The sequence below is a fragment of the Procambarus clarkii genome, unplaced genomic scaffold (genome assembly GCF_040958095.1).
Source record: "Procambarus clarkii isolate CNS0578487 unplaced genomic scaffold, FALCON_Pclarkii_2.0 HiC_scaffold_109, whole genome shotgun sequence".
Lineage (NCBI taxonomy): Eukaryota > Metazoa > Arthropoda > Malacostraca > Decapoda > Cambaridae > Procambarus > Procambarus clarkii.
Window position 1 is genome coordinate 416,617 of NW_027189142.1, and position 27,750 is coordinate 444,366.

Genomic DNA, 27,750 nt, shown 5'->3' on the forward strand with positions numbered 1-27,750 from the left:
CAACCTGGGCAAGTCCACTTTCGCGAAAGGTAAAGTGCGTTATCTGGGTCATGTTATTGGGAGTGGCAGCATAGCTCCGTTAGACTCACACACTCAAGCCATCCTACAGTATCCACAGCCTACCACCAGGAAGCAGCTCCTGCGCTTCCTTGGTCTTGCCTCTTACTACCGTAGGTTTGTGAGGAATTTCAGTACAGTCGCCACACCTCTAATTCTATTAACCAGTCCCAAGCAACGGTATAATTGGACCATGCAGCAAACCGTTGCTTTCGAACAACTCAAATTCCTCCTCTGTTCTAACCCCATTCTCGCCTCTCCAGATATCACCAAGCCTTTCGTCCTTCATGTCGACGCCAGTGGTACCGGCGTTGGTGGTGTCCTGATGCAACTACGAGGCGAGGAGGTTCTACCTGTCAGCTACTACAGCTACAAACTGAAACCACACCAGAGGAACTACAGCACTATTGAAAAGGAGCTACTATCCATCGTCCTGAACCTCCAACACTTCGCTCCGTACCTACAAGGCGCCAGGTCTACCACCATCTTCTCAGACCACAACCCTCTCCGCTTCCTACATCAAGCCCAATTCACCAACCAGCGTCTTCTACGATGGGCTCTGTATTTACAAGACTTCAACCTGGAGATCCGCTATATCAAGGGTTCTGACAACACCATAGCCGATGCCCTCTCCAGAGTTTATGAAGTAGAAGCAACTCCATCTATTACTCCACCACATAACGACGTACTTCTTCCAGAACCGCAGGCTTCGGGGGAGAGTTGTGACGATAATCTCCTTCAAGAGATTGAGCCTGCTCTTCCCTCCAAAATTACGTCTTCACAATTATATAAAAAGACTATGGAAGAAATGTCCAACAACGACAACAACACCAGCACCAGCAAGGCTTGCCAGGGTGAGCAGAAACGTATGCAACCAGCCACCTGTTCGAACTCCAACCACCAAACTACCCGTTGATCGCTACGACTCCGCTGATTGGTCGCCGGTCTGGCTGCACCTGCACTCGCCCCCCAATACTACCTGATGTCTGGGGCCACCCCAACATCAGTCCTCAGAATGTTCCGTGCTTTCGTAGCCAGCACTCCTCCCAGCTAGACTCTAGAGTGTACTGAGAGAGGTGGTGGCTTTAAGCCAATATTCCAGCACCTCCCACTTAACTTTTGTGTTGCACTTCTTGTTATTTTGCCTTAACGTAACTTTTCATTTTGTCATTTAAGTATTCTTATTATTTTGATTCATTGATTTTATTATAAGAATTTGTTTGTGCATTATTTTCATGTTTTGATTTATTTAACGTAATTAAAATTTCATTGTTAAAGTTTACTTGTGTTTTGTGTGTCTTCTCCTTACCTTACCACAGACGAAGTTCCAGTTTTCTATTTTTTTTTTATAACTATGTGACGAGGCCATACCCCTAGCCTTAAACAGCCGAACACCAACGCGTTACCGTCACAAGTTATATATATATATATATATATATATATATATATATATATATATATATATATAATATAATATAATATAATATATTATAATACTTGTGAACCAGAATATGTTTGAGCAGCAGCGATCGTGCCATTGGCCGAAGTGCAACAATTCAAATAATTTAAAGGGCCTGCTCGGGTATATAAGAGAGGCTGGGAGACTGGGGCCGGTGGTGGGTGATGGGTGATGAGTGATGGTGTGGTGTGGTGTGGTGTTGTTAAGAGTTGATTTACGGCCAGCCAGCCAGCTGCAGCCAAGGCAGGGCAGGGCAAGGCAAGGCAAGGCAAGGCAAGGCAAGGCAATAACAGGACAGGACAGCCAAGGCAAGGCAAGGCAAGGCAAGGCAAGGCAAGGCAAGCAGGCGGGCGGGCGGGCGGGCGGGCGGGCGGGCGGGCGGGCAGCCAGCCAGCCAGCCAGCCAGCCAGCCAGCCAGCCAGCCAGCCAGCCAGCCAGGCAGGCAGGCAGGCAGGCAGGCAGGCAGGCAGGCAGCCAGGCAGCCAGCCAGTCAGCCAACCAGCCAGCCAGCCAGCCAGCCAGCCAGGCAGGCAGGCAGCCAGCCAGCCAGCCACTCCCACTTTGTATTTATATGCATTCAATTTATATTCAAATATTATATATGTTAAGGGCCTAGTTTTAGTGTTTATTTTAAAAATGACAAACATCGAGTCGTTTTACCAGTCCTTTAGCGTTAACGGTGATGCATTTTAAAACTGAACAGAAATCACCTTTTCTGGATATATCAAATATCGAATCCGCTTAATGTGCCTACAATTCAATCATTCAAAAAATACATAATTTACATCATGCCTTTTCATAGAACAGACAATAAGATTTGAGACAATAAGAACTTTAGTTTTATAACTAAAGTTGCACAATTATACCAACTCTATGGTGGCTGGGTGGTAAGGTGTGTGGCTGGTGTTTTGGAAGTCGCGAGTTCAAACGACCCAATGGGAGTACTTTTTTTTTTTTTTTTATGCCATACAATCTTCCTAGTACTATTATGTAGGTGTGTGTGTGTGTGTTTTTATTCATTCTTTGGTTTTATAGATGACATACATATTGACTCCTTTTACCGGTCCTTAATTAGGCTCTGGGGAAGCAATGGTGGTGGTGGTGGTGGTGGTGCATTTAAAACTAAACCAAAAATCACCAGTTCTGGACGCGTCAAATATCATATCCGCTTAATGTGTCTACAACCTAATTACTTAAAACTACACTATTTAATTCATTCATATCACGTGCATATTGGTCATTATGCTCATACAACCGACATAACAATTTATTTTCATTATTAGAATCATACATTTCATCAAGTAATACAGATACAAAGAGATTTTCTTTCTGAGAAGACCGTTAGTATTGGCTGGCTGGCAGGCAGGCAGGCAGGCATTTGAGGGTTATTATTTCGCCTGTTGATTGGGGGGAGGGTTGATGTGTTAGGGGGTTTTCGGTTAGGTGTGGTGGTGGTGATTGGTGGTGATTGGTGGTGGTGGTGATTGGTGGTGATTGGTGGTGAGTAGTGGTGGTGGTGGTGGTGGTGGTGGTAGTAGGTGGGAGGGGGGGGGGGGGAAGGGGAATGATGGTCTGTGGATTCCTTCTCCGTACCCCTTACATATAAGCAAAAACATGCCTTCCTGTGGGTATAGAAACATTAACACAAATTATATCAGTAACTGATATTGTAGCCTTTTAAACAGAAAAGATTTGTACATACAAATACTTTTAAATTATCATTTATTTGTGGAAATGGCATTTACGTCATTAAATTGATACCTCAGCATCAAGTGTCCTGCAGTGGTCCAGTGGTAAAGTGTATATAAGTGATGCGTATTCTTGGAGTTGCGAGTTCAAACCCGGATTAAGCTATATATATATATATATATATATATATATATATATATATATATATATATATATATATATATACAACATGTTTTGTTTTGGTTGTTTGTTTTTGTATAAAGCCTCACACACTATATTAAGCGAGTTTGTTTTAAACATGACATACATATTAATTCATTTTACCAGGCCTTATTCCACACAACTCCGTGAATTTCCCGTGGAGCCAGCCAGCCAGCCAGCCATTCAAACAAAAACAAACGAAACAAAACAAAACAAAACAAAAAACATTATTGCCAACAGCATTTGGTGTTCCCAGGCGGTCACCCATCCAAGTACTAACCAAACCCAACGTTGCTTAACTTCGCTGATCGGACGAGAAGCGGTGTTCTCAACGTGGTATGGCCGTTGGCATGAGACTGCCTACACATTGTGGCTAATAACCAACTCTTTTTAGTCATCACGGCAGGATACGGACCTTCTTGTGGTGTCTTAATGGTAATTGTATCCTAACATATTTTTGTCTCCTTGGCATGGATATTTAACATCGTTTATTCAGTCTTGGGTTTATGTTCTTTCGCCATTTACAGACATTTTACATCTACCTACTTCCTCAGCCTACCCTGCCAATTTCTAATGAATTTGTGGATTTTCTTTTGTAATACATACATGTGTGTGCTCATCTGCTCTTCAGTTTTTATGATATTTGTCTCATCTGTCCTGCTTTATGATACTTTTACAAAGAACATGAACAAATGCTTCTATTTTAGAGAAGATATGGGATCCAGGTTTCGGAGCCGTAAAACCAACCGTCGTGATTGGTGGACGAGTTGCCAGGTTGCAGCTTCTGTACCGTGCCGGCACATAAATAGGTTCGGCTCAAGCGGCGGCAGCATCATTCCCCCGTGACTGTCTGAGCGTCTCTCATCACCTTGGTTATCTCATCATCATCATGGTAGAAGCAAAGCCTACCAAGAAGGCTGCGGCTGCTGCTGCTGTGGTGGCCACCACCAGGAAACCTCGCGTCCAGGTTGCTCACCCGAAAACTAGTCAAATGGTTCTAGCCGCGGTCGCAGCACTCAAAGACCGTAAGGGCTCGTCTCTACAAGCAATCAAGAAGTACGTTGTTGCCAACAACAAAGTCGAGGCTGCCAAGATCGCCATTTACATCCGAAGATTTCTCAAGAAAGCAGTGGCTGACGGCATTCTTGTTCAGACCAAGGGAAGTGGAGCTAGTGGATCATTCAAGCTGGCCGTAGCAGAGAAGAGGGCCGTTCTAACTCCCAAGAAAGCCACCACAACCAAGAAACCATCTACAGCAGCAAAGAAGGCCGTGGTAACTCCCAAGAAAGCCGCCACAAGCAACAAACCACCTACAGCCTTGAAAAAGAAGCAGCAGCAGCAGCAGCTTGTTGTTGGGAACAAAAAGCCCAAAATAAAGAGAGCTTCAAAATCTCCCAAACCACCCAAGGCAAAGAAAGCTGTCAAGAAAACAACAAAGGCAAAATAAACGACGACATGCAAGCAGCATGAATACACATGACAATAAACATCCAGGCCTCCCCCCTCAGTGGAGGGGCCTCATATGATTCCAAAAAGAGTTTAGTTTTGTAGACAAATAAATCATTACTTTTGGGGTAGATTTACTCTGTATATTATATATATATATATATATATATATATATATATATATATATATATATATATATATATATATATATATATATATATATATACACACATACATGGGTGAGGTGATATGGTACCAAAGTTTTTGGTGAGGTGATTGACATTTACACAAGATAAAACACGAACCAATGGGAATAAAAACATAAGAATGGAAGTAACTGCAGAAGGCCTATTGGCCCATAACACAAGCACTTCCTCTTGATGCTTCTATATTGGTTCGGAGTCTTGAAGCTATAATATATATATATATATATATATATATATATATATATATATATATATATATATATATATATATATATATATATATATATATATATATATATATATATATATATATATATATGCACACAAAACTAAATAGTCTTGTTAGACAAATTGCCCCTATTAGAGGCAAGTTGACTAACAAGCCGAATGACTGCAATTGTTTTGAATTTGAGTTAAATCTAACATAGAAATGTAATCAAACCTAACCTAACCTATGCTAACCCAAGCTAAGCTAACCTAACCTAACCTAAGCTAACCCAAGCTAAGCTAAGCTAACCTAACCTAACCTAACCTAACCTAACCTAAGCTAAGCTAACCTAACCTAACCTAACCTAACCTAACCTAACCCAGCAATTCATGATCTTAATATAATACTGTTAATTGGATAAACCAATTTGGAAAGAAATGTTCGAAAATAACAAAATTAACTGTGCTTGTTAGGAAAATTGGGCCTTGCATACTTGTCCCAATAGTGTGGTTCTCGCTTTTAGGTACGACATAAACGTATACCTAAGTTGAGAGAGAAAAAGATTCGCACTCAAACATGCATATCGATTGCCAGTCCTGAATTCTGGGTAGATATTCGTGTCCTCCCTTTTCATTTACCATCATTTGGATACTATCAAAACAGCTCTGAGAAGGATAAAATGAATAAAACGGGTAGCTCACTCATGTAAAAAGGAAGAGTTGGGAAAGATCTCTCTCTCTCTCTCTCTCCCCCTCACCCCCCCCCCCCCCCACCAATGATCCTGCTCTGCTAGTATATAACGTAACAAACCTTCCCCCCCCCCCCTCCCTCCCCAATCAGAGTCCCTTTAAGCATGCGAGGATAAAAAATAGATTTCATAAGACCCAATGTGCTAGCTGATATCAAAACAATTTATGTTATCGTCTATTAAGCCCTTCAGTAAAAAAGTATAGGGACCTAATTAGGTCCCGTTTTGAGGTGGTGGTGGGTGGAATCGATGGATTAGCCAAGCTCTTATCCGCCGAATCCGTAGAGGGTACGACCCTGGCGCTTCAGAGCGTACACCACGTCCATGGCAGTGACGGTCTTCCTCTTGGCGTGTTCCGTGTAGGTTACAGCATCACGGATGACGTTCTCGAGGAACACCTTCAGGACGCCACGGGTCTCTTCGTAGATGAGACCCGAAATACGCTTCACGCCGCCACGACGAGCTAAGCGACGAATAGCGGGCTTGGTGATGCCCTGGATGTTGTCACGTAGCACCTTACGATGACGCTTGGCGCCACCCTTTCCGAGTCCCTTGCCTCCCTTGCCGCGTCCAGTCATGGTGTTGAAGTTGTGTGAATCGAATTGACGAATGCCAGAATCAGAATCAGAATAATACAGGAGAAGATGCCCATAGGGGCGAGTTTGGAAGTGGGGACAGAAGAAGATAAGGGGGGGTGAGAGGAAGAAGATTTGTAAGAGAAAAAGTGCCAGGGCTAAACCCAGCTGCGTGTCGTTAGGTTGCGGCTTTCGAGGCAGGGACTCAGTCGGGTGTTTTCAGTGACAACATCGGGACATCACAAACTCACAACATCACAGTGATTGGCTCAAGAGCGTCAGGGCTGAACTTTTTTACGGATTGTTTGTGCTGGTTGTTGAGAGCTGAATATGTAATGATAGTGGATGCTGGGTGTTGAGAGCTAAAGTTTAACGAAATACAGAGTTAGGAAGAGGATCATGGATGGTAGAGAAGAGGTCATGATTGTTTCGTGGTAGTCTGAGAGTGTGTAGGAGAAAATCAATGTGTTGTTCATGATGAGTGAGTAGTCTATCGATTTGTTTGTCTGATAGAGTTTTCCAGTAGGTATTTAGGGCAGGAATGTTAGTACTTTCATGGAGACTTTGACTGGTATTTAACTCTTGCCATCGGGTGTTGAGTACCCATCTTAGTGCTCTATTCTGTATTCTTTGAAGTTTTATTTTGTTAGTGCGTGCAGATAGAGAAAGAGCTAGTGGAGCGTATGTTAGGAGAGGTCTAATAAGTGCTTTGTAAAGGTGCATTTTTGTGTCAGGTTTTGCAAATCTAAGTCTGTATAGTTTCTTCATGGCTTGAAGAGCTATTGCATGTTTCTGTGTTATGTGTGTGTGAAAGAGTAGTTGTCGATCAAATGTGAGTCCCAGGACTGTGGAGGAGGGAGATACAGAGATATAAGTAGGATTTTGAGTGTATGAATAGAGTTTGAGAGGAATTGGGCGAATAGTTCTTTTACAGAAAAAGTAGGTGATTTTAGATTTGCTGGAGTTGGTTTTTATACGCCATTTGTACTCCCACTCAGTGACAACATCAAGTTCTGTTTGTGCTCTGTTTGTTAGTGTATCAATGGTGTTGCTGGTGACAAGGTGAGAGACATCATCAGCATAACATATGGTTAATGAAGTGTGATGAACAGGGTCAGGAATGTCGTTTATGTATAGGATGTAGAGTGTTGGGCGAATGCCCGCACGATTTCCCGACTATATCCCATCAAGCGGACGTACTAGTAGCATTGCAACTCCTGCCTGCCCTTACTTTACGCTTGTGGTCGAGTAGACACGGCTTTCTCACAACGCTTTCAAAACTGCAGTTGCCTACTCGTCTGTTTCACGTCCCTGTGAAATGACTTTTGCACAAATCCAAAAAATAGAGCAAAATCAGCGATAATAGTGATTGAGGTGAGCCGCCTGTTGGCTGCAGCCAGAGGAAGGAGGGGAGGGGCAACGGGGTGACGTAGGCGAGTCGAGCAGCCAATGGCGCTCGAGCAAGCGCCTCGAGACGGCGTATATAAGCAAAAATTTTTCGGCGCCGGCCATCACAAACCACAGTTGTTCACCATGGCTCGCACCAAGCAGACTGCTCGCAAGTCCACGGGAGGCAAGGCTCCTCGTAAGCAGCTGGCCACCAAGGCAGCACGCAAGTCTGCTCCTGCCACAGGGGGTGTGAAGAAGCCTCACCGTTACAGGCCCGGAACGGTCGCCCTGCGTGAGATCCGTCGTTACCAGAAGAGCACCGAGTTGCTCATCAGGAAACTTCCCTTCCAGCGTCTGGTGCGCGAGATTGCCCAGGACTTCAAGACCGATCTTCGCTTCCAGTCGTCTGCCGTCATGGCTTTACAGGAGGCATCCGAGGCTTACCTGGTCGGTCTCTTCGAGGACACTAACCTCTGTGCCATCCACGCCAAGCGTGTCACCATCATGCCAAAGGACATTCAGCTTGCTCGCCGTATCCGTGGAGAGCGTGCATAAGCTAAATCGACCACCCTAGTATACACCAAACTCGGCCCTTCTCAGGGCCAAAATATCCTTCTAAGGAGATTTCAGACATTCCTAGCATAATTTAGGTGTCATACATACATGTGATATCAATAAATCAAGTCATTTGTAGTACAACCTGTTCTCTTACAAACAAAACGCCGTCGCTTTTCACTCTTATGCACTGTCAAGGATCACCCCCCCCCCCAAAATAAAAATTGTCATACTGTACTAGAAATAAAAGCAGCTTGTATAAGTGACATATACTGTCCAGTCCTGTTTTATTCTGTTTTCGGTCCTCTGGCTTAATCTGTTAAGTTAGGAGATGACATTTTAAATTAACCGTTTTCTTGACATTTTCAAACCTAAGAGGGTGGCCTGCATAGTAATCCTAATGTGGAACATAACAATGAATCTCTAATCTCTAGAAAAAAGATACCGAGTGCTTATATGTGTTGAGAGAGAGAGAGAGAGAGAGAGAGAGAGAGAGAGAGAGAGAGAGAGAGAGAGAGAGAGAGAGAGAGAGAGAGAGAGAGAGAGAGAGAGAGAGAGAGAGACACACACAGACAGACAGACAAGACAGACAAGACAGACAGACAGACAGACAGACAGACAGACAGACAGACAGACAGACAGACAGGCAGGCAGGCAGGCAGACAGACAGACAGACAGACAGACAGACAGACAGACAGACAGACAGACAGACAGACAGACAGACAGACAGACAGACAGACAGGCAGGCAGGCAGACAGACAGACAGACAGACAGACAGACAGACAGACAGACAGACACTGAGAGAGAGAAACACACACAGACAGTTTCATAAATATTCTCATTTTATAGCTATTTGCTTTCAGTGACAGAGGTTTTTGTTATAATAGTATTGGTGTCTAACACTCACAATCTCTTTAGAAATTAAAGTGTGGCTCCAATGGAGCCGAGTTTGTTGGTTTGAGGCCAAGCCACCACCACAGGGCAGTAAGTAAGCCGTTTACTTGGAGGAGGTGTACTTGGTGACGGCCTTAGTGCCCTCAGAGACGGCGTGCTTGGCCAGTTCTCCGGGCAACAGGAGCCTTACAGCCGTCTGGATCTCCCGACTGGTAATGGTGGAACGCTTGTTGTAGTGGGCCAGGCGAGAAGCCTCGGCGGCGATGCGCTCGAAGATGTCGTTCACGAACGAGTTCATGATCGACATGGCTTTGGAAGAGATACCAGTGTCGGGGTGGACCTGCTTCAGCACTTTGTAGATGTAGATGCTGTAGCTCTCCTTCCTCCTGCGCTTCTTTTTCTTATCGCCCTTGGCAATGGCCTTCTGGGCCTTTCCGGCCTTCTTGGCAGCCTTTCCAGATGCCTTGGGTGGCATGATGATGCTCGTGCTGGCTGGCGTTGCGATACAATAATGAACTTTTGCGCGAGGCGAGCTTTCCTTTTATATCCCGCTCGCGACTCAGCTCAGAGCGGGTCGCGTGGCGGAGCGCGCTGATTGGTCAGTGGCGGGCTCCCTTGATCCTGAGCGGGGTATATAACACGAAGCTCGATCTGCGGGGCGGCATAAAGATAAAGACTCGCCAGCCAGCAGCCGCCGTGAGCAGACGTGCTCCCAGGAGCTCCCGCCACCTACAGGAGAATCTGAGCGTTGGCTCCGCCCACCTCACTCAGGATTGGTGCGCCAGCGAGCCAATCACAGCCGGCCGGCCGCGTAGCAGCCAGCCTCACCCACTGTCAGTCGACTACAAGCTCTCTCGGCGTCAAGACACGCCGGGGCACCTGTACTGTGTCTCAACCTAGCTCTACTGACGCTTACAGCAGTATGATGTCCTAATAAAATAACTACCCATCCTCATCCTTCATCCCACACCCCCTCCCCCCCCCATTCCCCACCCTCTCCTCCCCATTCTCTCCCTGCCTGTACCAAGACACACCACACACACACTCACACAATACACAATGCATAACCTACTAATCATAGAATTAAGGAGTGGATAAGGCTGTCTTTCTAAACTGTTTCTACCTCTTGTATTTCGCCATTCCAAACGATCATTCCCGAGCGGTAGCCAAAACCGGGTTCTTGAAATTCTTGCGGAGGTTTGATCGGGCATCTAACAGCCTTGTAGCAGGCTTAGGCTATCGATAGGTTCAATTACCACCTTGTCTAGTAGCTCTAGTTGCCTAGCAACTAGAAGTTAGAGGCCTCGGCCTAACTAACACCCACCATCCACTTAGTCTACCTGGACACTTCACAGCACCCACCATAGTATAGATTAGATTAGGCTGCCTGGCCCACCAAGCTATGGCGACCAAAGTCAGATTCACAGACGAATCTGGCCGGGGTCGTACCCCAGCCCAACTACTTGAGGTGGTCTACGAGGTCACCCAGATTACCTACAAAAATGTGTACAAAATAACGAATGGAGCCATCTTGTTGGTACCCAATGCAAACCTCCCAGACCTCCTTTCGTCAGACACCATGAACAAACTAAGGGAGAAGAATATCACTGTCTACCCCCCTGCCGAATTCCAAGCCCAACGCACCATCTTTGTACATAGGATCCATGACATCATCATGGATCACTCAAATGATGAAATAATTGCAGAAATAGAGAGGAAAAACAGGGATGTCAAAATACTTCAGGCCCACAGATTCACAACCCAACGCAACAACCAAGTACTGAAACTTACTCTGGCTTCACCGGAGCAAGCAACGCAAGTCTGCACACAAGGCCTTTCTGCATTTGGCATCATGGCTGAACCTGACAAAATCAACCCACAGAGGTTTTACAAGCTCAAGCAATGCTTCAAATGCTTTCAGTACGACCACTATTCCAATGCATGTAACAATGGAACCCCCAAGTGCAGCAGGTGCACAGGGGAACACAGCTACAGGGAATGCACAAACCCTACACCCAAATGTGCTCTATGCAATGGTCCACACATTGCAATCTCGCATCTTTGTCCTCGCAGGCAAGAGGCAATCAAGCAACTGCATGAAACGGAGACAGCAGCCCGCCAACAGGCAGCTATTACCATCCCTGCCCCTCCTCCACCAGTAAATGCCTGGGGCATCCCTAACCAACAACAGGCCCAGTCGGTGGCCCAAGGGGGACACCAAAGCACCCAGCACCCCCATAACCCCACTGTTATTCCAGAACAAACCCAGAATCAAACACAACAGGCCCCAACACCTAACTCTCTTGCAACAAACCCCGATCCCAAGCCCAGCTTAGGGGCCGAACTCCTAACATTTGCTCAAATCCAATTTCCAGACAACCCAGTGAAGCTCCTAGGTTTCTGGAACTCACTTAGGAAAGACAATGGCCTACCCCCTGTCCATATGTCCGAGGACTCGCTTGCCTACTTGACTCCTAGCATCACAACAACCGCCGGCCAGGCCCAAGCACAACCCAACAACCCCAACCCTAGTACTCCTCGCCCCCAGGCCTCTACCAACGCCCAGGAGACTCCAAACTCCCTGAACAACCCCGGCCCCTCCACCCCGACATTCTGGGAAACACCTATGTCCACCCTTCCTGGAACACTCCCACATCAGATCGCCCTCCAAGCTCTCACAAACTCCCTTGCCATACGGAACCCCATCCGGGGCACTAGGAAATTTCGCTTCAAACACCGCAGCCCCACAACAATATATTCCACACAACGCTGTACCAAGAGGCCTAGGACCAACACCTACAGCCGAACCCCATCCCCTGTGGACGGAGCAAGGGCAAGCAACCCCCACAACTCTTCACCAGAGAGCGACTCTAGCACCACGGATGTCGACATCATGAACAGCAGTGACACCGAAGACCCCCCAATGGCACAGCAACGTATGGGAAACCCCAACCCCAACCAATCCCCGACCGGAACCAGGAACAAGATACCTGACTCAACAGCTTTACCCCCCTCCTCCACAAACAGAAGCGACCAAACCGAATGTAATAACATTGGCACTACAACCAAACAATCACTTCCGTCTCATAGTCAATAATGGGGATCACAATCCTTCAGGTGAACATCAGACATTACTTCAACAACAGATACCTTCTCACTCTGGAGGTAGCCAGACTTAACCCAGATGTCGTCTTACTCAATGAAACAGCGGCCAGACAAGACCAGCACATCTCCATCTGGGGATATTCCACCAGGGAAGTCAACAGGGGTAGGTACAGTGGGGTGGCAATACTAATAAGAAGAGGGCTCTCCTACCGCCCCATCCTCATAGAAGACGACAACTTTCTTGCAATAGAACTCACCACTTCACACGGCCCCCTCATTGTCTGCACCGCATATCTACCACCTAGACTGGCCTACCTCCCCTCCATCCCTCTGAACAAGCTGCTCGACAGGAACCTCCCCACTATCATCGCAGGAGACCTGAATGCCCACCATCAGGCCTTATTCAACGCTCCTGACAGGCCAGACCTCAAGGGCAGGCAGCTCTTCAATCTAATGCAAAACCGGGACCTCTCCTTCCAAGGCCCCCACTTTAAGACGTTCTTTGCGGGCAACCATAGGGGCACCCCTGACATAGTGCTGACCAACAGAGATTGTGACCTGTTCCACTGCAGAGTAACCCCAGGCAAGAACGTGGGGTCGGATCACATCCCTGTGGTCACATCCCTCCAAGCAACCCCCTTCAGATATGTGGCACCATCCAGGCCCAGATTGGAAACCATACGTGCCCGTGACTATGACACCTTCCTTGCTGGCGACCCCATCCTTGAGTTCGACAACCTCCCAACCCAAACAATCGACCAAGCAGTAAACACCATCCACAACCGGATCCAGCTTGCAACCGAGGCCACTTGTGAAATATCCACCACTAGGACTTACCACCAATATAAGCCGACCCGAGAAATCAGAGGCAAAATGAATGTGTACCAGCGAGCCTGCCAAAGCCACTACCAAACAGGCCAGCCACCAGCGTTGACCCTACAAACACTCAGAAGGGAAACCATAGACCTTACGCTGACCCACAAGAGCCACATTTGGAGAACCCTAGTGAGACAGGCCAACCAGTACAAAAGGGAGCCGGGAACTTTCTGGCGCAAGATCAGACAGCTCCTGGGATCGGTTAACCCCAGCCTCACCCACCTTGTACACACATTCCTTGACGAAGATGAAGAGGAGCAACAAGAAAAAATGGAAGACCCGCAGGATCAGGCTGACCTCATGGGCGCAGTTTGGAAAAAGACACTCACAGCTTCAAACAGCAGAGCCTTCAACAACACTCACTTTGAACGTGTCAACCAATGGACAACAGAAAATGCCGCCTCCCTTAACAGCACCCCTCTGATTGACCTGACAACCCTAGAAGACGACCACCCTTTAACAAGACCCATAACTATGCTAGAGATGAGAGGAGTCATCAAAAACACCAGAGATAAGGCCCCAGGACCATCAGGGATCAAAGCGCTGCAGATCAAACTTCTACCAGGCAATCTTATGCAATCCATACTCAACCTATTCAACGCTATGCTGGCATCGGGTCACATTCCTGTAGCATTCAAGTCAGCCAAGATGATATTCATTCCCAAACCCAAGAAAGACCCCCACCAACCTGGCAACTACCGACCAATCTCACTCTTAGACTCAATAGGCAAGTGCTTTGAAAAAATCATGTCAAACCGCCTTAATTACTACATGGAGTACAACAACCTCTTCACAGAAAAGCAGTTTGGCTTTCGAGCACATAGATCAACCCAGCACGCAATTAACATCATCTACGACGCCTTAAGCTCAATTCGCAAGCAAAAACAGGTAGCCTTGATTGCGACGAGGGACGTACACAAGGCCTTCGACAGCCTGTGGCACGATGGTCTGGTGTACAAACTAGCAGACTTACCAGCGCAAAACTGGACCCTCCTCAGGCTGATCAGTAATTTCCTTAAGAATAGGCAAGTTACCCCCAGCTTCAAGGCAAACGAGGCCGCAGCCTTCACCCCAACAGCTGGAGTCCCCCAAGGATCATGCTTGAGCCCGGTTCTCTTCAACATCTTTGTAAATGACCTGCCCCAACCAGAGTATAGGGACACCATTATCGTGCAATTTGCGGACGACGTAACGCACGTAATAACATCTAACCCTAGCAGCCAAGCGGCCAAACATGCAACTGCAACCCGTAAGGCAAACGTAGAACTAGCAAGGACTGCTAACTGGGAAAGGAAATGGAGGATCACCACTAACCCAGAAAAGATTCAATTAAGCACTGTCGGCTGTATGGCCTTCTCAATTGAAAATGAGGGGGGAATAAGAATCAGGGGTGAACCCATAGCCATCTCAAACTCCAACACAGTGCTCGGTTACAACTTCAACAGGCTTCTCAACTCCTCCCAGTACGTATCCCAGAAGACAGCGATGGCCCGGGGCTCACTGGCGAGGCTCTTCCGTTTCAACCAAGCCCCATCCCACATCAAGCTCCACCTGTACAGAATGATCATAAGGCCTAGCTTGGAATACCCATACGTTCCCCTGAACCTCACCAACAAATCCAACATGTTGAAGATTCAACGAGTACAAAACAAAGCACTTCGCTTTGCAGAGGGCCTGACTCTGAGTGACAGGGTGAGAACCGACCTGATCCATGAGACGCTCAACATGAAGCCAATGAACATTAGGCTCAGCTACCTGGCCAGAAGACAGCTGTACCGTATGAAGAACATGTATGTCCCAGACCCAGAAGATCCCTTCGTAGCAGAAAACACCACCAGCGACTACGAGATCCACGAACCACCACACAGAACCAGAAGAATCACTCTCCAACAAAAAGTGATCAGACATATCCATGATGAGGCCTTCCCAAGCCCTCAGATACTAAGCGGTCTGCCAGACGATCCAGATGAGTGGCCCATCCCGGACCCAATCTACACCAAATGAAGAATAAAGAAAGAAAGAAAAAAAAAAAATATAAATAATAAAAAAAAAAAAAAAAAAAAAAAATAATAATAATAAATAAATAAAAAAAAAAAAAAAAAAAAAAAAAAAAAAAAAAAAAAAATATATATAAATAAAACACCTACAAAAAAATATAAAACCAAAAAACCATTTGTCGTGGCGTCAGAAGTGTAACTACCCTGATGTTTCTAAGATTAGCCTCCTTCAGCCAACTCCATCGGCTCTAGTGCTTTAGGACACCAACAAGGTCACAAACACTAGCCCCCCCAGCCAATGTACTGACAACCCAACATAACACACACGCAAACAAACAACACATACAAAAATGTCAACCCATGGTGGACAGGCCACCGAACTTTCAAACCTCCTCTCTCTCGACACCCGCATCCTCTTCCTGAATTTCATCTCCCCATCCCTCTACCTCCCCCATCCTTTCCATTCCCTATGGACATCAAAGCAAAAAAGCAAAAGGCGGCATAAAACCACCACAAACCCACAACAGCAGCAGCAATGTCAGGACGCGGCAAGGGAGGCAAAGTGAAGGGCAAGTCAAAGTCTCGCTCCAGCAGGGCCGGACTTCAGTTCCCCGTGGGCAGAATTCACCGTCTGCTGCGTAAGGGCAACTACGCCGAACGCGTCGGTGCTGGCGCTCCTGTCTACCTGGCAGCCGTCATGGAATACCTCGCTGCCGAAGTTCTGGAGCTCGCCGGTAACGCCGCACGTGACAACAAGAAGACCCGTATCATCCCACGTCACTTGCAGTTGGCCATCCGCAACGACGAAGAACTCAACAAACTTCTGTCTGGCGTAACCATTGCACAGGGAGGTGTTCTTCCAAACATTCAGGCAGTTCTTTTGCCAAAGAAGACAGAGAAGAAGTAAGCACTTCTGCCACCCACCACGACAAATACCATAACCAGGCTCCATCCGGAGCCACACACACTTTAATAGAGAGATTCAAGTAGACAATCAACTTTCAAACATTAATAATAACATTTATATTGATTTCATTTGGAATGTGTACATAACAAACAAACAAACAAAACAAAATTATAGGGGATATTCAGCATCACTTGGAATATTAACCAATCATATAAATCCAATATATATTTTATATTTTACTTTAAGCGAGGAATTCATATTCTATCAATTTTTAATCATACAAATGAACAAAAGCAATTCTTCACTAGACGTAACGAATGAATAAATGATCAAGGTTTTAATGTGTTTCATGAATAAATAAATATATATATATATATATATATATATATATATATATATATATATATATATATATATATATATATATATATATATATATATATATATATATATATATATATATATATATATATATATATATATATATATATATAATATAATATAATATAATATATAATACTTGTGAACCAGAATATGTTTGAGCAGCAGCGATCGTGCCATTGGCCGAAGTGCAACAATTCAAATAATTTAAAGGGCCTGCTCGGGTATATAAGAGAGGCTGGGAGACTGGGGCCGGTGGTGGGTGATGGGTGATGAGTGATGGTGTGGTGTGGTGTGGTGTTGTTAAGAGTTGATTTACGGCCAGCCAGCCAGCTGCAGCCAAGGCAGGGCAGGGCAAGGCAAGGCAAGGCAAGGCAAGGCAAGGCAATAACAGGACAGGACAGCCAAGGCAAGGCAAGGCAAGGCAAGGCAAGGCAAGGCAAGCAGGCGGGCGGGCGGGCGGGCGGGCGGGCGGGCGGGCAGCCAGCCAGCCAGCCAGCCAGCCAGCCAGCCAGCCAGCCAGCCAGCCAGCCAGGCAGGCAGGCAGGCAGGCAGGCAGGCAGGCAGGCAGGCAGCCAGGCAGCCAGCCAGTCAGCCAGGCAGCCAGCCAGTCAGCCAACCAGCCAGCCAGCCAGCCAGCCAGCCAGGCAGGCAGGCAGCCAGCCAGCCAGCCACTCCCACTTTGTATTTATATGCATTCAATTTATATTCAAACATTATATATGTTAAGGGCCTAGTTTTAGTGTTTATTTTAAAAATGACAAACATCGAGTCGTTTTACCAGTCCTTTAGCGTTAACGGTGATGCATTTTAAAACTGAACAGAAATCACCTTTTCTGGATATATCAAATATCGAATCCGCTTAATGTGCCTACAATTCAATCATTCAAAAAATACATAATTTACATCATGCCTTTTCATAGAACAGACAATAAGATTTGAGACAATAAGAACTTTAGTTTTATAACTAAAGTTGCACAATTATACCAACTCTATGGTGGCTGGGTGGTAAGGTGTGTGGCTGGTGTTTTGGAAGTCGCGAGTTCAAACGACCCAATGGGAGTACTTTTTTTTTTTTTTTTATGCCATACAATCTTCCTAGTACTATTATGTAGGTGTGTGTGTGTGTGTTTTTATTCATTCTTTGGTTTTATAGATGACATACATATTGACTCCTTTTACCGGTCCTTAATTAGGCTCTGGGGAAGCAATGGTGGTGGTGGTGGTGGTGGTGCATTTAAAACTAAACCAAAAATCACCAGTTCTGGACGCGTCAAATATCATATCCGCTTAATGTGTCTACAACCTAATTACTTAAAACTACACTATTTAATTCATTCATATCACGTGCATATTGGTCATTATGCTCATACAACCGACATAACAATTTATTTTCATTATTAGAATCATACATTTCATCAAGTAATACAGATACAAAGAGATTTTCTTTCTGAGAAGACCGTTAGTATTGGCTGGCTGGCAGGCAGGCAGGCAGGCATTTGAGGGTTATTATTTCGCCTGTTGATTGGGGGGAGGGTTGATGTGTTAGGGGGTTTTCGGTTAGGTGTGGTGGTGGTGATTGGTGGTGATTGGTGGTGGTGGTGATTGGTGGTGATTGGTGGTGAGTAGTGGTGGTGGTGGTGGTGGTGGTGGTAGTAGGTGGGAGGGGGGGGGGGGGAAGGGGAATGATGGTCTGTGGATTCCTTCTCCGTACCCCTTACATATAAGCAAAAACATGCCTTCCTGTGGGTATAGAAACATTAACACAAATTATATCAGTAACTGATATTGTAGCCTTTTAAACAGAAAAGATTTGTACATACAAATACTTTTAAATTATCATTTATTTGTGGAAATGGCATTTACGTCATTAAATTGATACCTCAGCATCAAGTGTCCTGCAGTGGTCCAGTGGTAAAGTGTATATAAGTGATGCGTATTCTTGGAGTTGCGAGTTCAAACCCGGATTAAGCTATATATATATATATATATATATATATATATATATATATATATATATATATATATATATATATATATATATATATATATATATATATATATACAACATGTTTTGTTTTGGTTGTTTGTTTTTGTATAAAGCCTCACACACTATATTAAGCGAGTTTGTTTTAAACATGACATACATATTAATTCATTTTACCAGGCCTTATTCCACACAACTCCGTGAATTTCCCGTGGAGCCAGCCAGCCAGCCAGCCATTCAAACAAAAACAAACGAAACAAAACAAAACAAAAAACATTATTGCCAACAGCATTTGGTGTTCCCAGGCGGTCACCCATCCAAGTACTAACCAAACCCAACGTTGCTTAACTTCGCTGATCGGACGAGAAGCGGTGTTCTCAACGTGGTATGGCCGTTGGCATGAGACTGCCTACACATTGTGGCTAATAACCAACTCTTTTTAGTCATCACGGCAGGATACGGACCTTCTTGTGGTGTCTTAATGGTAATTGTATCCTAACATATTTTTGTCTCCTTGGCATGGATATTTAACATCGTTTATTCAGTCTTGGGTTTATGTTCTTTCGCCATTTACAGACATTTTACATCTACCTACTTCCTCAGCCTACCCTGCCAATTTCTAATGAATTTGTGGATTTTCTTTTGTAATACATACATGTGTGTGCTCATCTGCTCTTCAGTTTTTATGATATTTGTCTCATCTGTCCTGCTTTATGATACTTTTACAAAGAACATGAACAAATGCTTCTATTTTAGAGAAGATATGGGATCCAGGTTTCGGAGCCGTAAAACCAACCGTCGTGATTGGTGGACGAGTTGCCAGGTTGCAGCTTCTGTACCGTGCCGGCACATAAATAGGTTCGGCTCAAGCGGCGGCAGCATCATTCCCCCGTGACTGTCTGAGCGTCTCTCATCACCTTGGTTATCTCATCATCATCATGGTAGAAGCAAAGCCTACCAAGAAGGCTGCGGCTGCTGCTGCTGTGGTGGCCACCACCAGGAAACCTCGCGTCCAGGTTGCTCACCCGAAAACTAGTCAAATGGTTCTAGCCGCGGTCGCAGCACTCAAAGACCGTAAGGGCTCGTCTCTACAAGCAATCAAGAAGTACGTTGTTGCCAACAACAAAGTCGAGGCTGCCAAGATCGCCATTTACATCCGAAGATTTCTCAAGAAAGCAGTGGCTGACGGCATTCTTGTTCAGACCAAGGGAAGTGGAGCTAGTGGATCATTCAAGCTGGCCGTAGCAGAGAAGAGGGCCGTTCTAACTCCCAAGAAAGCCACCACAACCAAGAAACCATCTACAGCAGCAAAGAAGGCCGTGGTAACTCCCAAGAAAGCCGCCACAAGCAACAAACCACCTACAGCCTTGAAAAAGAAGCAGCAGCAGCAGCAGCTTGTTGTTGGGAACAAAAAGCCCAAAATAAAGAGAGCTTCAAAATCTCCCAAACCACCCAAGGCAAAGAAAGCTGTCAAGAAAACAACAAAGGCAAAATAAACGACGACATGCAAGCAGCATGAATACACATGACAATAAACATCCAGGCCTCCCCCCTCAGTGGAGGGGCCTCATATGATTCCAAAAAGAGTTTAGTTTTGTAGACAAATAAATCATTACTTTTGGGGTAGATTTACTCTGTATATTATATATATATATATATATATATATATATATATATATATATATATATATATATATATATATATATATATATATATATATATATATATATATACACACATACATGGGTGAGGTGATATGGTACCAAAGTTTTTGGTGAGGTGATTGACATTTACACAAGATAAAACACGAACCAATGGGAATAAAAACATAAGAATGGAAGTAACTGCAGAAGGCCTATTGGCCCATAACACAAGCACTTCCTCTTGATGCTTCTATATTGGTTCGGAGTCTTGAAGCTATAATATATATATATATATATATATATATATATATATATATATATATATATATATATATATATATATATATATATATATATATATATATGCACACAAAACTAAATAGTCTTGTTAGACAAATTGCCCCTATTAGAGGCAAGTTGACTAACAAGCCGAATGACTGCAATTGTTTTGAATTTGAGTTAAATCTAACATAGAAATGTAATCAAACCTAACCTAACCTATGCTAACCCAAGCTAAGCTAACCTAACCTAACCTAAGCTAACCCAAGCTAAGCTAAGCTAACCTAACCTAACCTAACCTAACCTAACCTAAGCTAAGCTAACCTAACCTAACCTAACCTAACCTAACCCAGCAATTCATGATCTTAATATAATACTGTTAATTGGTTAAACCAATTTGGAAAGAAATGTTCGAAAATAACAAAATTAACTGTGCTTGTTAGGAAAATTGGGCCTTGCATACTTGTCCCAATAGTGTGGTTCTCGCTTTTAGGTACGACATAAACGTATACCTAAGTTGAGAGAGAAAAAGATTCGCACTCAAACATGCATATCGATTGCCAGTCCTGAATTCTGGGTAGATATTCGTGTCCTCCCTTTTCATTTACCATCATTTGGATACTATCAAAACAGCTCTGAGAAGGATAAAATGAATAAAACGGGTAGCTCACTCATGTAAAAAGGAAGAGTTGGGAAAGATCTCTCTCTCTCTCTCTCTCCCCCTCACCCCCCCCCCCCCACCAATGATCCTGCTCTGCTAGTATATAACGTAACAAACCTTCCCCCCCCCCCCTCCCTCCCCAATCAGAGTCCCTTTAAGCATGCGAGGATAAAAAATAGATTTCATAAGACCCAATGTGCTAGCTGATATCAAAACAATTTATGTTATCGTCTATTAAGCCCTTCAGTAAAAAAGTATAGGGACCTAATTAGGTCCCGTTTTGAGGTGGTGGTGGGTGGAATCGATGGATTAGCCAAGCTCTTATCCGCCGAATCCGTAGAGGGTACGACCCTGGCGCTTCAGAGCGTACACCACGTCCATGGCAGTGACGGTCTTCCTCTTGGCGTGTTCCGTGTAGGTTACAGCATCACGGATGACGTTCTCGAGGAACACCTTCAGGACGCCACGGGTCTCTTCGTAGATGAGACCCGAAATACGCTTCACGCCGCCACGACGAGCTAAGCGACGAATAGCGGGCTTGGTGATGCCCTGGATGTTGTCACGTAGCACCTTACGATGACGCTTGGCGCCACCCTTTCCGAGTCCCTTGCCTCCCTTGCCGCGTCCAGTCATGGTGTTGAAGTTGTGTGAATCGAATTGACGAATGCCCGCACGATTTCCCGACTATATCCCATCAAGCGGACGTACTAGTAGCATTGCAACTCCTGCCTGCCCTTACTTTACGCTTGTGGTCGAGTAGACACGGCTTTCTCACAACGCTTTCAAAACTGCAGTTGCCTACTCGTCTGTTTCACGTCCCTGTGAAATGACTTTTGCACAAATCCAAAAAATAGAGCAAAATCAGCGATAATAGTGATTGAGGTGAGCCGCCTGTTGGCTGCAGCCAGAGGAAGGAGGGGAGGGGCAACGGGATGACGTAGGCGAGTCGAGCAGCCAATGGCGCTCGAGCAAGCGCCTCGAGACGGCGTATATAAGCAAAAATTTTTCGGCGCCGGCCATCAGATCAGATCACAGATCACGATCACGGATCACGACTCAGCAACTAGCAACCGTCGCGGTCGGACGTGCTCGCGTTGCTCCAGCTCTTCTCTCTCGCACCCAGTACTGCAGGGTGGATAAACAATTGGCAGCAGACTTGCGTCTCTCTAGATGGTCAGACCCCACTCCTAACTTGGTATTTTATGCCGGGTAGAGACGGGAGGCCATCTTCAGTGACGTGTAGTCTTTGAGAGAGATACATCGGCCTCCAGGAAGCTCATTATGCGTCACAAACGCTTCAAGATCAGGGGTACGCCCCTCAACGAACATCCATTCTCCAAGACATCTCTCCTGAAGCTCTTTAAAGACGTTGCAGGAGTAACACCCAACGACATCAAGCAGGAAGGCACGGACATCCTTTTCTTCTTTTATAGTGAGGAGGAAGTCGACAAACTTCTGTCTTACAGCGCTAACTTCTCCAACCAACACCTTCGTCTCAACTTCCCACGCCAGTACCTGGCTGAACACTCTGTCGTTATTCACGATCTCAGTCAATGGATCGTGGAACAAGATGACGCTGATGATAGTGCGTTCATGCACGACTTCAAGGCATCAAACCCGGACCTACGGCTTCACCAAGCTCAATTCTTCAATTCAAGTCGCTCCCTGAAGCTGACCTTCGAGACGGTAGCTTCGGCTACTATGGCTACCAGAAATGGAGTTTACAGCTTTGGAATTCACATTCCGCCTTTCCGTGTGAAGATGGAACGTTTTCACATCGTCAACCAGTGCCTCCGATGCTACGAGTACACCCACTCCACCAGCAAATGTACCCAGCGGATTCAGAAGTGTAGCCTCTGCTCAGCTGACCACCATTACTCCATCTGCAAGTCTGAAACACTATGCTGCTTGCTGTGCAAAGGCGATCATCCAGCAATCTCCATACATTGTCCTCACAGACAAAACGCTATTAAAAACATGGAGAAATCCACATCTTCAACCGGAGCCAGTACCTCTGAAGCAACAAGCCAATCAGCGACCACCTCTACTTCAGGTTTCAACGCCCAAGCCGCCATCTTCCCGGAGCTCCCGGGAGGACGTCCCACTGCTACTACCAGCCAATGGGGAGCCAGCTCCCAAACGCCAACCAGCGATTCGTCGAGCCAGCCATCGCCACCGGCCCAACCAAAGACAAAGCTAATTGGGCAGAGCACAGTAAAAGCTCTGATATCAACAGCCAGAATTACTGCTGGCAATAACCCCCGAGAATTCGTGAGGCTTCTGAAAATTCTGTACAAGGCGAACGGTCTCCCTACCTTCATTGTTCCTGAGGAAGTTTTCAACGCTCCGCGTTCATCTCCAACAACTGACCCTGTAGAGGAGGATGCTGACTCTACATCCGACGACGACGATTCCGCCACTGCAATGCAGCCCTCAGATCCTGTTCGGGTACCTACAGCTCACAAGACTCTGCCTCATGTGACCCCCACTTCTGCATCAGTTCCCGTTACCAACCATGACATCACTGTGAACGCAGCCACGCTTTCTGACATACTGTCAGCTCCTGCTCCACACACTTCTCCAGCTGCTGCTGTCCCTTCACCCGTCTTAGTGGCGAATTTCGCTGCTATCGACCCTTGGTGTGACCCTATAGAGGGTACCGACTATGCAGCACCTTCTGCTGCAGTACCTACCGCTGTTACACACCCTCCGAGAACTCTACCTTCAAGACATCAACCCTCAAGAACCCAACCTTCAAGAAATCTACCCCAGCGTGTCAACACCCCTGCTCCTCACTCATCTGATGAATCGGATGAGGACGTATCTGTCGGTACACCATCACCCCCAAGGAAAGATCACCTTCAAGCATCAACACGAACCGTGACCACCAAGACCGACAAGCCCAAAAAAAAGAACAACGATCAAAGTTTGGTGAAATCAACAAGAAAGAAGACTCCTAACGAACTGACTTAACATCATCTGACATCAAACCTCCACTGCCAGCTGCTTGCGTTCCCGGCCTCTGTGTGTATTGCAAATGACACCCCACTCAATTCTACTTTCATCTGATCAAGCTCAAATCCACGGTGGTTGGGCCACCGATCTTTCATCTCCCCTCTTCACCTCATCTCCAGATCCTTGCTCAAGATTTCTGCAACCTCGCTCCGTTCTTCCATCCCCTGCTTGCCAGCTCTATGGACTTTTTAATCCGTAATCCGGCCATCACAAACCACAGTTGTTCACCATGGCTCGCACCAAGCAGACTGCTCGCAAGTCCACGGGAGGCAAGGCTCCTCGTAAGCAGCTGGCCACCAAGGCAGCACGCAAGTCTGCTCCTGCCACAGGGGGTGTGAAGAAGCCTCACCGTTACAGGCCCGGAACGGTCGCCCTGCGTGAGATCCGTCGTTACCAGAAGAGCACCGAGTTGCTCATCAGGAAACTTCCCTTCCAGCGTCTGGTGCGCGAGATTGCCCAGGACTTCAAGACCGATCTTCGCTTCCAGTCGTCTGCCGTCATGGCTTTACAGGAGGCATCCGAGGCTTACCTGGTCGGTCTCTTCGAGGACACTAACCTCTGTGCCATCCACGCCAAGCGTGTCACCATCATGCCAAAGGACATTCAGCTTGCTCGCCGTATCCGTGGAGAGCGTGCATAAGCTAAATCGACCACCCTAGTATACACCAAACTCGGCCCTTCTCAGGGCCAAAATATCCTTCTAAGGAGATTTCAGACATTCCTAGCATAATTTAGGTGTCATACATACATGTGATATCAATAAATCAAGTCATTTGTAGTACAACCTGTTCTCTTACAAACAAAACGCCGTCGCTTTTCACTCTTATGCACTGTCAAGGATCACCCCCCCCCCCCAAAATAAAAATTGTCATACTGTACTAGAAATAAAAGCAGCTTGTATAAGTGACATATACTGTCCAGTCCTGTTTTATTCTGTTTTCGGTCCTCTGGCTTAATCTGTTAAGTTAGGAGATGACATTTTAAATTAACCGTTTTCTTGACATTTTCAAACCTAAGAGGGTGGCCTGCATAGTAATCCTAATGTGGAACATAACAATGAATCTCTAATCTCTAGAAAAAAGATACCGAGTGCTTATATGTGTTGAGAGAGAGAGAGAGAGAGAGAGAGAGAGAGAGAGAGAGAGAGAGAGAGAGAGAGAGAGAGAGAGAGAGAGAGAGAGAGAGAGAGAGAGAGAGAGACACACACAGACAGACAGACAAGACAGACAAGACAGACAGACAGACAGACAGACAGACAGACAGACAGACAGACAGACAGACAGACAGGCAGGCAGGCAGGCAGACAGACAGACAGACAGACAGACAGACAGACAGACAGACACTGAGAGAGAGAAACACACACAGACAGTTTCATAAATATTCTCATTTTATAGCTATTTGCTTTCAGTGACAGAGGTTTTTGTTATAATAGTATTGGTGTCTAACACTCACAATCTCTTTAGAAATTAAAGTGTGGCTCCAATGGAGCCGAGTTTGTTGGTTTGAGGCCAAGCCACCACCACAGGGCAGTAAGTAAGCCGTTTACTTGGAGGAGGTGTACTTGGTGACGGCCTTAGTGCCCTCAGAGACGGCGTGCTTGGCCAGTTCTCCGGGCAACAGGAGCCTTACAGCCGTCTGGATCTCCCGACTGGTAATGGTGGAACGCTTGTTGTAGTGGGCCAGGCGAGAAGCCTCGGCGGCGATGCGCTCGAAGATGTCGTTCACGAACGAGTTCATGATCGACATGGCTTTGGAAGAGATACCAGTGTCGGGGTGGACCTGCTTCAGCACTTTGTAGATGTAGATGCTGTAGCTCTCCTTCCTCCTGCGCTTCTTTTTCTTATCGCCCTTGGCAATGGCCTTCTGGGCCTTTCCGGCCTTCTTGGCAGCCTTTCCAGATGCCTTGGGTGGCATGATGATGCTCGTGCTGGCTGGCGTTGCGATACAATAATGAACTTTTGCGCGAGGCGAGCTTTCCTTTTATATCCCGCTCGCGACTCAGCTCAGAGCGGGTCGCGTGGCGGAGCGCGCTGATTGGTCAGTGGCGGGCTCCCTTGATCCTGAGCGGGGTATATAACACGAAGCTCGATCTGCGGGGCGGCATAAAACCACCACAAACCCACAACAGCAGCAGCAATGTCAGGACGCGGCAAGGGAGGCAAAGTGAAGGGCAAGTCAAAGTCTCGCTCCAGCAGGGCCGGACTTCAGTTCCCCGTGGGCAGAATTCACCGTCTGCTGCGTAAGGGCAACTACGCCGAACGCGTCGGTGCTGGCGCTCCTGTCTACCTGGCAGCCGTCATGGAATACCTCGCTGCCGAAGTTCTGGAGCTCGCCGGTAACGCCGCACGTGACAACAAGAAGACCCGTATCATCCCACGCCACTTGCAGTTGGCCATCCGCAACGACGAAGAACTCAACAAACTTCTGTCTGGCGTAACCATTGCACAGGGAGGTGTTCTTCCAAACATTCAGGCAGTTCTTTTGCCAAAGAAGACAGAGAAGAAGTAAGCACTTCTGCCACCCACCACGACAAATACCATAACCAGGCTCCATCCGGAGCCACACACACTTTAATAGAGAGATTCAAGTAGACAATCAACTTTCAAACATTAATAATAACATTTATATTGATTTCATTTGGAATGTGTACATAACAAACAAACAAACAAAACAAAATTATAGGGGATATTCAGCATCACTTGGAATATTAATCAATCATATAAATCCAATATATATTTTATATTTTACTTTAAGCGAGGAATTCATATTCTATCAATTTTTAATCATACAAATGAACAAAAGCAATTCTTCACTAGACGTAACGAATGAATAAATGATCAAGGTTTTAATGTGTTTCATGAATAAATATATATATATATATATATATATATATATATATATATATATATATATATATATATATATATATATATATATATATAATATAATATAATATAATATATTATAATACTTGTGAACCAGAATATGTTTGAGCAGCAGCGATCGTGCCATTGGCCGAAGTGCAACAATTCAAATAATTTAAAGGGCCTGCTCGGGTATATAAGAGAGGCTGGGAGACTGGGGCCGGTGGTGGGTGATGGGTGATTGGTGATGGGTGATGGGGCCGGTGGTGGGTGATGGCCTTGGCTGCCCTGCAGCCAAGGCAGGGCAGGGCAAGGCAAGGCAAGGCAAGGCAAGGCAAGGCAATAACAGGACAGGACAGCCAAGGCAAGGCAAGGCAAGGCAAGGCAAGGCAAGGCAAGCAGGCGGGCGGGCGGGCGGGCGGGCAGCCAGCCAGCCAGCCAGCCAGCCAGCCAGCCAGCCAGCCAGCCAGCCAGCCAGCCAGGCAGGCAGGCAGGCAGGCAGGCAGGCAGGCAGGCAGGCAGCCAGGCAGCCAGCCAGTCAGCCAACCAGCCAGCCAGCCAGCCAGCCAGCCAGGCAGGCAGGCAGCCAGCCAGCCAGCCACTCCC

The 27,750-nt window shown here is 46.1% G+C and overlaps 2 non-coding genes across 2 annotated transcripts; both read right to left on the minus strand.

The window, feature by feature from the left end:
* Positions 1 to 3,637: 3,637 nt before the first annotated feature.
* On the minus strand, positions 3,638 to 3,756 carry LOC138360396 (5S ribosomal RNA). Its single transcript, XR_011226344.1, has one exon. It is a non-coding gene; the product is annotated as a 5S ribosomal RNA (ribosomal RNA).
* Positions 3,757 to 18,961: 15,205 nt separating this feature from the next.
* On the minus strand, positions 18,962 to 19,080 carry LOC138360397 (5S ribosomal RNA). Its single transcript, XR_011226345.1, has one exon. It is a non-coding gene; the product is annotated as a 5S ribosomal RNA (ribosomal RNA).
* Between the last annotated feature and the right edge of the window lie 8,670 nt (positions 19,081 to 27,750).